The 13,953-nt window shown below is 38.2% G+C and overlaps 1 long non-coding RNA gene across 2 annotated transcripts in view; it reads right to left on the bottom strand.

Annotated features, from left to right (window-relative positions):
- The window catches only part of LOC146434914 (uncharacterized), a 74,574-nt gene that overhangs the window by 55,097 nt on the left and 5,524 nt on the right, over positions 1–13,953 (bottom strand). For both annotated transcript variants that reach the window (XR_014853536.1, XR_014853537.1), the window contains exon 2: positions 11,175–11,262. This is a non-coding gene — a long non-coding RNA (uncharacterized LOC146434914). The remainder of the gene's footprint in view (positions 1–11,174; positions 11,263–13,953) is intronic.

The raw sequence follows: 13,953 nt of genomic DNA, 5'->3' as shown, positions 1-13,953 counted from the left end.
AATGATTTGCCAACATACTATTTGATACTTTTCTGAGTCTTTCTCAATTATGCACAGAACTGTTCAGGACACATCAGGTTAAATGCAAATCAACGCTGCTAAACTGTTTGATGTAAATTATTTGTTCCATGTTTGAGATAACTTTGGCAATCTTAAAATAAGAAGTTGAACAATGCAAAGTATTTTTTTAAACAGTATGCCAAACCTTAATGTGTTTCTTTACAACAACATATGGTATAGTCATTGTTTAAAGGCAGGTTCTCAGCAGTGCACATCTTTCACTACAGGGATCGAAACTAGGGACCCATCTGCTCAGATCTATTAAATTCTCTATACAGTTTCAAACATTTGCTGAACTGATGACACTTTCAAATATGGCAGGATTTTTATAACATAGGTGAATAACAGGAACATGGTTTCACTTTAAACAAAAACATCTTAAATTGTTGTCAGAGAAAAGAAGAAAGGGAATAAACAGCTGCAGTACTGAATCACGTTAAACACAATGCCAGGGCTGTTTGATACAGGCTCCAAGTTATAAAGCTTTCTTTTTTCCTTTAAACTAAGGAATGTGCAAATGGTAATCACACTGGCTCAACAGAAAAGCACTTTATAGCACAACCAAAAACGTGGAGGTGATCTCTTTTATTGGGGCAACTAAAAATATAAAGAAGTAGTCTTTGAGAAATTTTATTTTAATTTGTTTTATCAGAGCTTGTGAGCAGTAAAAAGGAAAATCAAAGGGTTGCCCTGTGTGGGTCCTCTCAGTGAAATAATCAGCTTTGAAGTTATTCTTTGGATAACACAAGACACTGGGTTAAATCAGGGGCACCTCCTCAGGATTTACTCCCATTTGACACAGCACTGCCACACAAATGTAAATTTTATACCAAACTAAATGTGAAAATATTTATTATACTAAAAACCTCTATGAACACTATGATTGTTCCCTAAATTACCACACAGCTGAGAAAAAAAGACAGACGAAAACACACGAGAGTAAAATCAAGGAAAATCTAGGGGGAAAAATGTAAAATGAAAGAAAAACTAAACCTCTGATTCATCAGTATTCTTACACTGGCCCCTCCCCAGCTGGAGTAATATATCACAGTTCACCGAGTCATCAGTTATGACAACTTAGACAACAAAGGATCTGTACCTATACACAGAATAAATGAAATCAGATTTGTTGTCAATCTGATAGCCATCATATTTTGACAGTTACTTATGTTCATTTCAAGATGCACATCCCTATTAATGATAATTAAAATGCCCACTATAAATGGAAATCTATTGATTTCTAACCTTATATGTTTTTTTCTGTTAATTCACTGATTTTATTTTCTAACACAAGGGGGAAAAAAGTAAAAATAGAACAGATAAGAGAAAGAAACAGAAAAACAAAACAAAACAAGATACACAGATCTCCTCACAGCAGCAGTATCTTGAATACAACATTACAAACATATATACAAGTTCAGACTTTTCTAAAGAATTTTTAAACTTAATATATTCTACCTTATCCCACAGCTTTCCATAGCATCTTGCCACAAAAATCTGCATGTACTGGAATAGCATAAAAGCTAAGGCCTTGCCTAAACTCACTCATCCAAGTAAGATGAGATACACATCCAAAGTAGAACAATTACTTTTAAAAAATTCCAAAAATCTAAACTCTCTTCATATGGACATTTTTATTGCAGAATAAAAACATCCAAGAGCAACAGAAATTGTTTTAATACAGTTCATAATTTGTCTCCTATACAATCTTGGCATCATAGAATGGCTTGGTTTGGAAAGGACCTTAAAGCTCATCTCGTTTCAACCCCCTGCCCTGGGCTGGGACACCTTCCACTAGATCAGACCACCCAGGGCCCCATCCAGCCTGGGGCATCCACAGCTTCTCTGGGCAACCTGTGCCAGGGCCTCACCACCCTCACAGGGAAGAACCACCTATTTTTGTTCATTGTTCATTTAAGGGCACAGAACATTTGCAAGAGGTGTGAGTTTTTGATGCTGGTACAGCCATTACAGTTTCCTCATGGTACTTCCATACAATCTCATTATTAGCAAACTGTAGCTTTTGCTTGATGTATATTTATTACCAGGTGACTATTTTAGCATCAAAGTATACTTACTGGATGACTGTATTAAATTAATTGAAAAATTCTGCTTCTTGATAGAAAATACAATGGGAAAAATATATTGAAAGTTATTATGTACATTTTTTATAATATTTTGCCACCGGCATATGATATAGCAGCTCAAATATGCTGCGACTTTCCAGCAAAGTAATCTCAGACAAAACAGCACAAAATTCCTCAAACTAATCTAGGTGAATGTTAAATGATATGTAGAAATAATACCATGACAAAATGAAGACAAGCATAAGAGGAAGTCAATCAAGAAAAAAATCTAGGTGTCAAATCATATTTGTGGAATCTACGGAAACCTCATCAACGTGAACAAGATTTGTATCAAAAGCAGTTTTTGTGATGTCCAAGTGAAATTGAGTAAATGTGCTTGGAAATGTCTCAACAAGACTAAATAGCTCAATGTAAAAGAGCAACAATTGACAGCACAGGTTTCAAATCAGGTACCACAGCTGCCATTTCAGAGCTTCAGATGCAGAACAGGATGACCAGAGGATGTTTCTGAAAAGCAGAGAAATTCAGAATGGAACACAGGCTCTCAGTTCTGAATGCTGTCTGTAGATATCAAAGAAAAAAACTACTGATGCATAAAAATACAGCACTAAGTACTGCAACTAATCGAGTGCAATAACTTTTCATGCATTTTGATAGTGGATGGGAGTATCAAGATGGGTCAGATCACTGAAGAATCATTTTGTACGATAAAGATCATACCACAGTTGCAAAAAATTTAGGATACTTTCAGTCCTCAGCCACAGACCCTTCATCTTTCGTAACATTCTACTTGTTGAGTGAAGATTTTAATGAAAACAGTATTTCAGAACTTCCTTCCTTTGTGAGTATATGTCCTCACCTTAACCTTATTTTAACATTGTTTTTTGTGTGGGCGTTTATTGTATTGCAGAGTATGGCAAATCTGATAAGAGAAAAGCAACGACTGAGCCCAGCCTTATTGTATCAGAATGGCTGAAATAATTACATATCCTGGAAAACCTGGGAACTTCTAATCCTACTTTCAAACATAGAATGGATACACAGTTTTTGATTACAGAAAATACTCTTGCAGTCCAACACAAAGCTAAACTTCAGTTGTATTCTCTGATGAACAATCAACATGGCTCATTTCCTGGGCTTTGGGGAAAAACTGTTTCTTGCACAACCCAGTGAACTGAGAATAATAGGAATGATATGCTTGATGACAGCAGCAACATAGAATCTAAAAAATATCTCAGAAGACTGCACTTTTAAATTAAAGTATACATGTCATAGGGAGAGCACACAGGATGTTTGATCCCAAAAGATTTCTTTCTTTCAGTACCCTATAAGCTACAGCTGTAGCTGTCACAACCATCCCTTACTTGGATAGTTAATTCTCCCCATTCTAACTCATTTCTCAAAAGATCCCAACAGTTATTAAAATATAACAAAACTCAGTAATTTATGTCCTAGTTTCCAAAAAAACAAAATTATTTTCTCTATCTAGATTTTATTTTATTATAGTTTTTTCTCATGTAGATATTATTCCCAATTCTTGGCATATCTTTTCAAAAAGAGAGTTTCTTCTGCTGTCACCACAGAACCAATTATTCAATTGAGAAATGATCCATGCTGGTTCTACCTCTGTCTGTTAGTACCTGAAGTTCAAAAATGGTTGGTTGCTGAAGAACAGTGGCCTTCACACAACAGGGACAGTATGACAACAAATCCATATTCTTGGAGAGTATATTCAATCCCTAACACCTCACCAGTCTCAGGTACAATAACACCTGTCCAATTACTTTGAATTTATTAAGCACACCCATACTACTAGCTGGATTGCCATGCATACCTAGAGGAAAACCAAAGAAGATTGGACAACTGAGTGTGAGCATAGCTCCTGATAGTATGCACCATAGAAATTGTTCATTCTGAAAAAATAATTCAAAATTACACAATATATACAGTTGTCTGTAAGGACTTACTGCCCTTCCAGAGTTCTTACAATGACCAATCATACTGACATATATTTTCTTTAACATTTACATTTTAAAAAGTAATCCTACCACCAAGAGATTACAGTTTAAGAGATACCCTTTACAGGCAATCCTTTTCAAAATTATTCCTAATATCCTTTCCTGTGCTTCTGGTAACTGTCAAAAACTGGCTTCATATCAAATGGAATATTGGTCTGATTTAATACAGCATTTCCTGTTTGAATATTTAACTAATTCCATTATTTTCTCCAGGGCTTGAGTTTTCACTGGGAAAGCATATTGAAAGAGCCTCCAGTGAAGGCTGGTTTGGTGCTCATTTCCTGAGTCTGATCTTGACTTCTGAGAGAATTAACCATTTCATTTAGAGATCTGCTAACTCTTCAATTGGTCAAGATGTCTGTCTTCACAACTATTTGCTTCACAACCCTCACAGTAGAATTTAAGTGGAATGATTTGAAAGCTTGTTCCATAAAAGCAAGCACTCCAAATTTCCAAACTGTTACCAAATGAAATTTCTGACAAATGTTTCTGCATGTAAAAATGGATACTCTGCATGTATATATGAAAGGAAAAAGAGACTTGGACAACAAACAATACATTTAGCTCTATTGAAAACAGCAAGGCTCCTTAGGACTCAGCTCATTAATTTTCCCAGGGAGATATGCCATTGAAATTCAGTGAGAGTTAAACACTTGACTCCCTTAGGATCTTTAAAATCCCAGATGAAGTGATATTTAACTAATTCCCACACTAACAGGAATCAGTCATTTGGCAGAACGCTGCAATCTAATTGTTGGTCACCAGAATAGATTTGGTCCCCAGCACAGCATTTAATGACGTCTTAGAGAGCTCCCATGTCCTGTCCCTGGATGCACAGGAGCTCAGAGCCATCACCTGGTGTGGGGTTCAAGGGAATGGGTGCATTTGGAGGAGCCTTTCACTACCTGCAGCAAGGTTGTGAACGTGCATTCTGCTTTCCACAAGCACCTTTTGTCTCTCAGAAGCTTGGATAGTCTATGTATTAGAAACAATATATTCTTTGGGTGTGACCATCCTCACACGTCCTTTAAAACCAACGAAATTAGATCCCTCTCTCTGACACGTATGAAATAAAATTAGACTTGTACGGAAAGATTTACTCTTGAATAGCAAGAGCTTTTCTCCGCTTTGCCTGTCTCATTCTTGGTGTCCTGGCTTCGCTGCCAGAAATTTCTAAACTGGTGAGCTCACTCTCCCCCTCCTCCTTCCTCTCGTCCTTTTTCTCCTTGCCCTGCCCGTCGGAGGGTTTCAATGGGCTCCTGCAGTCACTCGGGCGGACAGCATTCCGTTGCCAGGCAACTCCCTGAAAAGAAGCACATGCTGCTGCGGCGCAGACAGAGCGTGCCCGTCTGCTCCAGTGATGCTGTGGCCTAATTTCTACCTCTCTTGTGCTCGATACAAAAGGGAACATCTCCAGAGTTGAGGGTTAGGGAGTACTGAATTATCTGCACTTTTTTTTGTTGTTGTTTGTTTTTCCCCGCTCTCCTGATCGGGTGCATCCCCTTCCATCTGAGGGCCCCCAGAAGTCATGCATGTCTAATCTGCATGCATGAGTTTGGGACTTCTCCCTGGGCTTGTAGAATACTGACAACTTTCTGTTAGCTTTTGGCTGAGTTAATAGCACTTATGGAGACCTGTTAAGCTTCCCTGTAGCTCTCCCACAAGGGCAGTTTTGCATGTAAATTCTCAAGGCCATTCATCTTTTCCTACCTGACTCTTTATTGCCTGGTTGTTTGGGTTTTTTTAAAGGCCTCTTTAGGGAATGCAAGTTTAGCCTTCCTTATTTTCCCTCCTTTCACCGTGCTTTCCTGGGAACAAAGAACAGCAAACTAAGAAATTCCTTTGGTTTTTCCCCAGCCTGAAGAAAGATCACTGCTTTATCCATGGACTTAGTTTTGAACTGCCTAATCTTCTCAAAGGGCAGGCCCATAAGTATTCAGATTTTGTGGTTTGAACTCAGCCTTGCAATCACAATTCTCCACTGTCTCTTACAGACAGTATTATCATGAGGTGAAAAACAGCAGTCAGATAAGAGGCAAGTTTCCTTACATCTACTGCTAACTTCCTAAATTTCCTGTTAGCATGTTTTTCATAGGAAGGTTGCTAATGCTAGTTGCCTTTTGTCAGTCGTGGAACCAACTCAGCAGCTCACTCAACCTGCAAGCAAACCTGAACCTCAGAGAACCTCACTGTATTCAGCCTGACAGAGTCTAATATTGCTCTGGTGCTCTGGGTATTCCACCAATCCTCCCCTCACTTCTGGATCAAGTCTGAGGTCCCAGCCCTAATTTACAAATCCCTAATTTGGTTAGCACATCTACTTTAAGGGCAGCCAAGAACCCTTATCCACTGATCCCTGGAGTCAGCACAATACTACAGATTTCTTCCAGCATAGCTACATCAACACAACTGTGACAAAGCATAACCTCCAGCTGCCACTGCTGCACCAGTAAATGCCTGGTTCACCTCCTTTATGCCACAGAGCAGCACATTTGCCAACTTAGTTTGTGCCTTCAGAAGTGTACTGGAATTAAACAGTGGCATGGGAAAAGATGTAAATCACAGATGCCCTGTAAGAAATAAGGCCAGGGTTACTTTCACTGAACACATTGTAAGAAAGACCCTGCAAGACACAGAGATCCAATAGCCCTGTAGAAGAAGGGTTCCAGCCCAAATGTTCCATTTTTTCCCAATGGCACAATACTTAGGGGATAGCAGACACTTTTCACTCCAGTGTACTTAATGTGTATAGTGCTGTGGATAAGGTTCTGCCTATCTTTTTCTTATCTTTTGCTTATCTCCTACACAAAAAAATCAGAACTGTTCAACTGTGTGGCAGCAACAGTAAACTCAAATGCACTGGAAAAGTCTCATCCTTTTGTAGTAGAAGAGTCCTTTCTTCAGCCCCTGAGTGTCACACACTAGGAAATCACCACATTATTTACAAAATGTTTTAAGACCTTCTGGAAAGAAAGGTGCTATACACAGGCACAACAATAGTTAGTACTTGCATGAGTCACACGCACAACTTTCAGTGTTACACAACTCCTCAAACATCCCTCTTCCCCAAATGCTCTGTATAAGATGAAACATGTGGGACTTTTCTCCCTCAGAAACACAACAGCAATAAAGAAACAACAAAGTGTCTTAATATTACATTAAAAATTCACACTTGCATTTGAAGTCAATCTGAAGGGGAAAATAAGGCCCCAGAATTGCTTCTGGCTATGGCAAAGCTGCTGAAAAAATAATAATAAAAATAATTAGGTGATCCCTTGCCAAAAAGGTAAAGAACTAAAGAATAAAAACACAAGCCAATTTGCCATATAGACATTAACTTCTTACTTATTGTCCAGAGGCAGTCCATGTGTTTTTCTATGTATTTTTGGATCCTGCATCAGTTCAAGATGATACTACAGTTTGGCCCACAGCCAGAAAATGGCAAGTGAAATAATGTTCCAGTACATGCACTGTGAACACACAGCTGGCTTCAAAGGGAAATGGACTAATCCTACTTCATTTCCCTTCTTCAGTATGTGTTTAAAGAGCTTTGGTGCGCTGAAGGAAATCGACCAGAATTCATTAGTTCCCTTCTGATTCAGCTCATTGCTGCTGGAAAGGGAAACAAGTCGGAATAGCAGGATCCTACTCAATTTCCTTTTGGAGCAGACTTGAAGCCAATTCTGCTTGCAATTGTACACACACAGATCTTCACCAATGATGCATATGTTCAAATGCAATACCTCTCCAAGCTGCCTAAACATATGAAGACTATGAAGGGAAGAAGAAAAATTAAATAATCTATTGAATTTTATGCCATGGAGAACTTTTGGCTGAGAATATTCCTGAGAAAGAAACTCAGAAAATTGGGAGAACTTCTAGAAGGAGATACAGGAGTAAGGAGAGAAAGAAAAAACTCAACTGAGACTAGGAAAAGATCACAATGAAGGAAAAAAGAATAAGAATTTTATAAATACATCATATACATTTTCTGCTATCCAATGAAAAATTACAGCAAACTAAAACACTGACTCTAATAGCTACAGCAAATCCTAGGGATCATTTTGATCCTGTTTGGAGGTGGTTTTGGAAATGGAGACATGAAGATAAATCATTTGCTCTGGACATAAAGCTTTTCTTCCCACTCATCCTCAGAGCTCTCAGTTTCTCTCTTCAGAGTTCATGTCATATTATATAAGCTTTTTTAAGATTATGGGAAGCAATAGGATTTCAAATTATTCCAGACTATATCCTGTTCAGTTTAAGGCCACTGCTTTTGAGACAATATGCCAGAACCAACCCGCTTCCAAAGCAAACCTACAATTAACCACCTAAGTAGAAAGTGGCTCATGACAAACAAAGCAGAACAGAAGAAAGCTACAGGATTCATGATGGGACCATGGCTTCACTCGAGTCAAATAAGCACAACATGTAAAAATCACTTTTTGTAACTGCAGTGAAGACAAAGAAGTATTATTGCTGTAATGAACTGCCTCTTAAGCTTGCACTGTGATACTTTAAATAGTGAGCAGCCTTATGAATTTGGCTTCCCCACTAATTACAAATCCATTAGCTTGAAGCAGTATACTGCAAAGAAAATGGGTCCTGGAGTTGAAATCAGCCAAAAAGCCTTTAAATTACCAACACTGTCTCTCAGATGGGCGACTCCAAACTCCTTAGGTTTTAGCAGGATTTATTGTCAGAAGTTCTAGGGGTGTTTGGGGAGCTCTATGTGACAAATTAAAAATTTGATTCCTTACCAGTTAGCTGCAGAAATCCAGTACAGACACAATTTATATCCTGCACTAATAGCTTCTCAGCGCAGGAAAATGAAGGACAATTAGAGAGCAAGTAATGGCTCAGTGATTCTGTAGAACACTGTACCACCTACAGAGCCAGTTAAAATGAGATTATTTTCCTTTGTGATTCTATGTCAACCTCAGTTTACAGCTTTAACTTTTATCATTAGACCACAATTTAGGATGTTATTCAACCCACTCTAGAAAAAGCTATATGACATTTATAATTTACAAAGGCTGACAGCTTCATATAGACCCACTGGGATAGACACAGCAATCACAGACAATCTGTTCTCTTTGCATGTGCAACTTATTTTCTTACTCCAAACACAAATGTTTGGAGTGTCCCATCCCTCTTTAGTTGTAGTGAATAGAAATTGTGTAGGAAGAAAGCAGTCACCACTTGTGGATATCATCACAAACAAATAAATACTTGAAACAAAGACATTTCACAGATCAAACATTCAAAGTCAAAACCAGTTAATTAGGCATTTTCCTAATTTTTGTTGTTTAATGTGTTTTTAAAGTACACAAGAGTAGATCATACAAAGGCAATTTTAGCTCCATCAATTCAGCCAGCATAACTAGCTATATTTTTTTAATCCTTTCTTGTTTGTCACATTTATGTCTCTGTTGCTATTATTATTCTTGTTTGTTAAACTGTTTACACAAAAGGTTTTCCTTTGTATTGTCTTTGCAAAATCAGCTTTCTCCTTCTTCCTACCTGCTCTGTTTTGCTGCATCCCATAAGGAACCATTTCCTTTAGTTCATGCTGTGCATACCTGTGACTTAAATTTCATTTAATATCACCTCAGAATTCAAATTTCCCTCCGAACTGAGTAAATTGCTCTGGATAAAATGATATTCTAAATGTAACTAAGCCCTTAACAGAAATGAGAATTTTGTTTTCACTGTCAGAAATATTTCAGCTTGCAAAACACATTACAGCAAAACCTTCCCTTGATTCCTGTAAAGAGCCATGGATTCCTTTTGTGAAAATAAAATTGAAGGGCAGAATGAGAAATGTAGTTCAATAACCCACCCAACCACAGAGACAGAGTTACTATTTACAAATTGGAGTTAGTGTGTGCAAGGAGAATTGGGCTCTTGGAGACATAACAGGAAAAGAAAACTTCCTTTGATTTACATTAGAGATGTCTCTTAGATTTCATATGGGAGGCAGTGAAATACTGAGGGAGAGAGATTAAATCTGGTGGTAGAATCAAGAGGCAGAACACAGTGAGAGGAACACCTGCCCCTACTGCGATGCCTCGACAGGTACCAAATGATCATGTTTGTCTGCAAGCAGGATTTAATACACTGTGGGGGCTGACATGGGCTGTCCAGTGGAGGAACAGAAGGAAAATGAAAGCAATTGGGGAGCCAGGAAATATCAAGTCTTCCCACAGTGCACTGCACACAGTGCAAATGCTTGTGCAGACCACCCTGGCCACTGTGTGCCGTGTGAGCAACTCATCCTTCTACTCATCCACAATTAGGAAGGAAGGAACAGAGATTGTGGCATTACAGTGACCTTGGTAATGGGTTCTCTGGAAAAACATGATGGTTACTTCAAATTACAGACATAGATATATCCCTTGCATTCATCAACCATACATCCCAGTGCCAATAGATTTTTTTAGTCATCAGAAACTAAGAAGAGCTAGATGATTCCATGATAAGAGATTTGCTATCTACAAACTTATTCTCACTAAGAAGCTTAACCTATGACTTGTCAGTATTATCCCATCCCTTGATTCTTCAAATATAAAATATCACAAACCACTAGCAACATTCCCTCTAAACTATACAGTCTCCTAAGAATGAGGTTCAGAATTCTGACATTTCTAAAAAACCCACATATTTCTCAATTAATTGCCAAATGTGCTTGCTTTAGTAATTGTGCCAAAACCAAGAAAAATGAGCCTTTTAACAGAAAGTCTGGTAACCAAACTCTAAATGAAAAAATAATGTATTAAAACTTTCCTTTTCTCTTCAACCTTGGATCAAGCAGGTGTCTATTTACCAGGGATTTAGGAAAACTCCACATAGAACGCAGCCTATTGTTAAGCATTAAAAAAGTGAACTTTCTGTATGAGAATATCCTCACTTGCTTCACTGTATCATTCAAAATATGTCATGTGTATCTACTGAGAAATGTGGAGAAATCAATCCACCACAACTATGAGAAAATGTGTTTGACACTAACCAATCCAGCTGGCTTCTTTCTGAACAGCCTTCGCAGCTTCCTTGAGTTGTTTTCTAAGGTCTTCCTTTGGCTTGTCATGTTTACAGCACTAGGAGAGGAAGAAATAAAGCCATTTTAAAAGCTTGTTAAGAAGTAGTTCATGTGCTGTTAATGGTGACCTTCCCACTCCCAATTCTACTTATTCTTCTTCCCCTCCAAAGTGGGTCAAATCTTTCAATTTAAATCTGAGCACTCTTCAACAGTCAGGTCTCCAAGGAAAGCACTCAAAGCTAAGTCCTTGAATGTCCTGGCCTTCTGAAAAGCTTAGAGCCATATTCTAAGAAAGCAAAAGAGTCACTCTTTAGCAGGTTGAAATCTACTGATGTAGCAGAGTAGAACACAACTCTGAGCAGCTTTAATACCAGGTACAGAAAGTGTTAATCACAACAGTGCTGTGAGCACAGTGCCTTTCTCCAATTGCAGGAAATCCAAGTGCACATCTTAGGATAATTCACACTACAGCCAAACATGCCATTGCAAACAGCTGTACCCTACAAGTTATTGCCCACTAGTTCTTCCCCAGCTCTCCATCACAGTCACTTCAGAGGAAGCAAACCCTTATCAGAGGAAATTTCTAACCCTTATCTCTGCTGTATGCTCACCTGAGCATTTCTCACTGTGTTTCAAGGAAGACCACCAGGTAAACAAACACCAGAGCTTGGTGACCTGGATGACTTTGTCTGGAATGGACAGTGGTGCATTGTAGGAGTAGTTCAGTCTGAGAGTGTGGCTTCACACTGAACTTAGGTGTATATGCAGGTCACCACAGAAGCTGACCTGTCAGACAGCTCTGGGAACAGCCAGTCTCTCCTAGCTCCATGGCAGAAAAGACTGGCTCACTGTTAGGTATTCACAAGGGGAAATTTGTAGATCCTCAGATTCTTCATCCACATGATGTGCGGGTTTTTTCTGTATCTTGATCCTTTAAATGCTAAAAGCTTGTACCCAGTTCTTGAACCTGAAGCTCAGTTTTGCTAACTCTTCCTCCTCAGGGAAGGCAGATGAAGTTTCAGCTTTGTGCTAGTGTCTGTCTCAAGTTGACAACAGCAAAAAAAAAAAAAGGCATGCCAGTCTGTTAACTGAATAACTACAAACAACAAAGGAAAAAACACTGCAAACCTGCAACTAACACAGCAAATTGAAAGGTGGACATTTGAAATATATTTCACAAGGTGTAATTTAGTATCTTTACTGTCTTATTTTCCAGTTAGATGGGTTCAAGTCTACAGATCATGAAATCCAGAATGTAACTACCAAAATTTGAAAATCTAACAGACAGACCTTGACAGTCACATAGTCAAATCATATACAGCAGCCAAGGAAAATTAGCAGGAGCATCCTCTGCAATCCAGTAAAAAGAGTAATTTATCAAGAGCTGAGAAACAGAATTTTCAGAAAAAAAGCAACCACCACTGCTGCCAGGTAATGTATTTAGACATTCTGAATGAATGACAGTTAAAACAAAAACCTGTTATTATGTAGATTTGGATTTTCATTCATTAAAAGGAGATGGGAGATTGCAGGTTAATGATTGTCTTTAAAAACAACAAAATGGAGAGGGGAAAGACCCACAGTTGTACTACAGAGCTACACTAGCAGTTCTGTATGCACTCCCCACAACTTTGAACACCATAAAATTTATAAATATCTACAAGTTTTGCTCAACAGACAAGAGGAGAAAGGAAGTACAGCAGTGAAGAGTGGCTGCAGCTTGTGTAGTGTGCATATCATACTGGTGTCCCCAGCATGATACTAGGCTGTAAGTCTGCATGTAGGCTGCATATCCTTTAATCACACTAGTTGCTCGGAGTTGAAAATTTGGATCATATTCTTCTTACTGCCTTTGGAAGAAAATGAAACTCCACACATTGCCAGAACTCAGGATTGCATCACATAAATACCTCACATATTAGATTTGCAGAGTTGTTCAAGGTGAAGGCCCTGATCTTACAGAGATGTGATGAACTTGGCACTCTGTGTAATCCCTCTGCCTGAAAATTAGAGGAACTTGAATTCCCAAGTATTTAGACCATTCTGAAAATGCCATTTCAATTCTGTAGAAACTAAGTAACTTCAACCCCAAAAGCCACATTTATCAATCTGTTCTGATCAAATTTTAGATTTATCCTATTTCTTACTGACATTTGGGAGCCATCCATAAAGGACTACCAGTACAGACATTTGAATGATAAAAACTTGTTTTGATTGTTTCTCCAAAATGAAAATTACAATCCTTCCTTTGTCCAAATTTCATGAAAAATATCTATAAGCTGAGAACAAACATAAGCAAAGAAAAACATCTCCCCAAATAAAATGTCAGCAATTAAAAGAAATATAGAAGAGTATGACCTTTACAATTATTCAGAGTACATCAATTATATAATATATAATAGACACTCAGAATTTGCTGAATATCTTGTCAAAATCCCCTATCAAATAAAATTTGCATTTTCATATGGTGGTGAATGCAAATGCTGAAGTCACACCTAATTCAAATCACAGCACTCTAATGAATGAAATTATCTCAGCTTACAGAAGGAGAGGTTTGTGGTGTTTGCCTGGCAGGTCTGAGAGAGAAGCTTGAACTCTAATGACAGAGTGTGCAGAATGACCCACATTACCTTCTGGCTAAGAACAACTTTTAGAGAGCCTTAGCAGTTTATCATCACTCTATGGTAATGATGACTTTTCTCAGACACAAAGAACTACGTTTTTTATCAATGGTTCATGCCAAACCCAA

This window comes from Lichenostomus cassidix, chromosome 7 (assembly GCF_008360975.1).
Source record: "Lichenostomus cassidix isolate B80296 chromosome 7, HeHo_3.0, whole genome shotgun sequence".
NCBI lineage: Eukaryota > Metazoa > Chordata > Aves > Passeriformes > Meliphagidae > Lichenostomus > Lichenostomus cassidix.
Note: the sequence above shows the minus strand (reverse complement) of the source record. Positions and strands in the feature narration are given on the sequence as shown.